The following is a 3,862-nucleotide window of genomic DNA, read 5'->3' as shown; positions in this document are numbered from 1 at the left end:
TTTATAAAACTATATGTAAAACATATACATGTATATCATTTCATGATTTAGCATCGAAAGTATTCTTTTAATTCTTGCTCATTGAACGTATTTAATATCATTGTATTTATTTATATTTAGTTCTTATTCAATAAAAGATAACAGTCGTAATTTTTAATAATTTTGTAAATACTTGTACATCAGAACAACTAACCAAAATAACGTCAAATAACCCTTAAATTCAATTCTCTTAATATCTTATAAAGCCACATAAGGATCCAAATATTAGCTAGTACATGATTCTCTTGATCTTATTTATTTGTTTATTTTATGACTTAGCAAAATTGTTTGCAAGAATGAAATATAGTATTATTAATTTATGAAGTGTGGTGGATGCATACAATTATCTCTGCGAAGCAGAGAGACATTTTTTTTTATGTAGAAATTTTTGACCACGTGGATTCTCAAGAAATATCGGAAGATTTATTCCCAAAAGATTTCAAAACATATACTGCTCACTTATTGATGGCTGTGTTTGAAAAAAAAAAAACCTGTCCAAATTCTTAATATTTATTCCAATAGGAGAAATTATGACCATACAGAAAATGTTATTTTATTGTGAGAAAAAATAGCATTTAGAGAGATAATTTGCATTTGCAACATACTATGTTTTTGATAAAGATCGAAAAAATTCCCAAGCTTTACTTTTATAGAGATATTGTAATCTGCAAGATAACAAGAAGTTTGGTCTTTAATATATCATGAGGAATGGTTATTCATTATTGAAAATTCATGCTTTGATGCTATTGATATCAGAATAATTCGTGTTTTCAAATTTCTTTTAAGTTCTACGATTTTTTTTTATAATCCTATTACAATAATGATAAAGAAACATTAACCGTTTCAGATTTAGGTTTCATATTTGCCATTGGGAGGATGCACAATGAGCAATATAGTTTAAATCTCGAAAAACCAATTGCGCAAAATTTATATTAGCAAATCTTTTTTGAACTTATATGAAGCAGAATTTATTCAAAAGCTTCTGAGAAGAATAAACCAATTGGTATGGGATTTCAGCTCGACGTTTAGATACATGATTATGTATACGTATCGACAAGGCATTATTAATTAATAATAGTTACTTCCATTCATTTTGTTGATTCAATACATCAAAAAGCTTAAATAAAGTCCCACAGAGTCTCTCTGACACAGCTGTTTCATATTTGGATATTTTCCTAGTCAAATACGTCAATGGTAGCTTAACAACAATCTTCATGGTAAACGAGAAGACTTCAACTTTTCTATCGTAAACTTCCTTGAGTTCGACTTTTTGTCTCCCAGTTGATTCGATTCACAGGAACAAGCTCTACGTACGAACAATTTCTTAAACAAGGCATGCTATTGACCAATGAGTTGATGAAAGAAGAATATCAACAGGTTTGTTTAAAGTCATCAGTGTACAGGTTTTATGGTCGGTATAATGACCTTGTCAGCAAAGTATAAAGTAAACATTAGGTATAATGTTGATAAACATTTTTCATACCTTTTCTGAGGCCATTTTTTACACACTGAATTGTCTACGGATTTTATCTGTTTTCCCAATCATGACAAGGAGCGCACAGCAAGGGTGACCGGTCGACAGTGAATGTTTACTCATCCATATCACCTTATCACTTCTCTAATAATTTTAGATGTCTGTGATTGCTCTGTTCTCAGTTCTTGTTTTAGTCGACTTTTGAGCTTGATTACGGTTCTTCATCCTCATATTCAACCAAATCACATTTGTACATTCTATAAGTAAGGCATTTTGGAAATTGTAAAATTTATATTCTAAAATTGAATGCATCCCTTCATGCAGCATATTCTTAACGAGCTCCGACTTGCTTGATTAAAAATTAGACTCATATAAAATATTCTTAATTGACAAAGTCGTTTTAAGTAGTAGAAACATCATGAACTCGTATAATATATAGAGAATAATACATACCCTTTTCCATATCACATCCTGTATCAGCCCGAGACACCAATATCAGCCAGAAGGCCGAAGGCCCGAGGGCTGATATTGGTCGAGGGCTGATACAGGATGTGATGTGGAAAAGGGTATGTTTTATTATGTTTATTACATACTTAGTAATAAAATACAGTATACATTAATAAAGTTGAGAAGAAAAAAGTCAATAAACATGAACGGACTTCTTACATGTACACGGTCTATTGTCTCATACGGTACGTTTGGGTTTGTTTCTACTTCTATTTCAAATGTACCCGATCCTTAATTTGAAAATATAGTCTTTTTATTTGTCAATTAGATTATCCGTAAAGTTAAAATTAAGAATTTATGTAACCCCAATATATGTGTATGATCACAAATATGAATTTTGAGGTTTAATATTTTCTAGGGGTGTGATATTGATCCGTATCAGCCCTGCAAATCCATATCAGCCCTGCAGGGCTGATACGGCTATTGTGATGTCAGGCATATCGCGTATACAAAAATCCTGTATTTATTACTAAGTGTGTAATAAAAAATAAATATACCTTTATCGCTGGCATTTGGAATTTATATCTCCCAGTTACTTCGTTACGCAAGAACATGCTCTCCGTACGACATATCTTTTTTTATTGACGCAAAAAATATTGACCAACAGTTCAAGAAACGAGGATATCTGCAGTCTTGTTTGAAGTTATCATTTGGCAATACATTGACATTATTATTACGTCTTTACACATTGAAACTTCTCCGGATTTTTTCCGTTTATCCGATCATGACAAGTCGTGTGTGAGCGGTCAATAAAGGATGTTTACAACAGCATGGCACACGATCTCGTCTCCGATGTTTATTTTTTAGGTTTGTGTTTGCTCTTATCCCGACTTGTTTTGTTTGAATTGACTTTGAGCTTGAATACTGTAGGTTATCTATATCACCCCTACTATTGTTATTGTGATTTAAATTCAAGACACGTGGTTTAGGTTTACCTATTCGAAGGTTATAGGGTAGAACCGGTTTTATAAATAAAATTGGCAGTAAACAGGAAATTGCTATAGTCTGATTAATTCTTTTAAAAACAAATCCTGTGATAAATGTGTTTCCAGATCTTTCTGAAAGACTTTCATGATTTCCAACAGAAAAGGGGGGCTAAAGGGCGGGGGGGGGGGGGGTAAATAAAAATATATCTTATCATAGTTTACGGCAAAAATTAGAGCTCACTAGCGACCGCTACGCCGGTAAAAAAAAAAAAAAACTTTGTTTGCCTTATATGGCTATTCCTATTAATGCGCACAGAGGATCTAACCACGAGCAACTGACCATTTGTTGATTGAATACGTTTACGCCAAATGCATGTTCACATTTCACTTTCTTATGAACAAAATGCGTGGTTCAGGTCAATCTATGTTTAATAAAATGATATGTAGTTAGTGTCATGTCTTCAGTGGAGTGCAAAATAAAAAAAAATGTTCTTATGAACAAAATGCATAATTAGAATGATTAGAAACTATGAAAGATGTCACGGGCGTTTTTGATTTGTTGTTAACTAGAAAAAAATGTTTAATAAAATGATATGTAGTTAGATTGACGATGAATATTCACGTGTCGTTATGTTATAATTGACAAAATAGTTTTTAGGTGAGAGAGAGAGTTAAAGAGAGAGAGTTAGAGAACTCCCGCTTATGTAAAACACGTATTGCAACGAATTTGTTCATAATTAGCCAGCACTTCAAGGGTAATATATCTGGAAACGTTTTAGCAGCTTCTCATATGCATTTAAATGGACAAAACATTTCTAACATAATGTAACTATACTCGTGGTCACGTGTTTTGGCCAGAGAATCAACCTGACAATTGTATTCACCGATAGTACAATAAAGGAATTTATCTAGCGTA

This window comes from Saccostrea cucullata, unplaced genomic scaffold, assembly GCF_032062105.1.
Source record: "Saccostrea cucullata isolate Sc308-1 unplaced genomic scaffold, CSIRO_AGI_Scuc_v1 ctg270, whole genome shotgun sequence".
Classification (NCBI taxonomy): domain Eukaryota; kingdom Metazoa; phylum Mollusca; class Bivalvia; order Ostreida; family Ostreidae; genus Saccostrea; species Saccostrea cuccullata.
The sequence above is the reverse complement of the archived record's forward strand: the minus strand, read 5'-3'. Positions refer to the sequence as shown.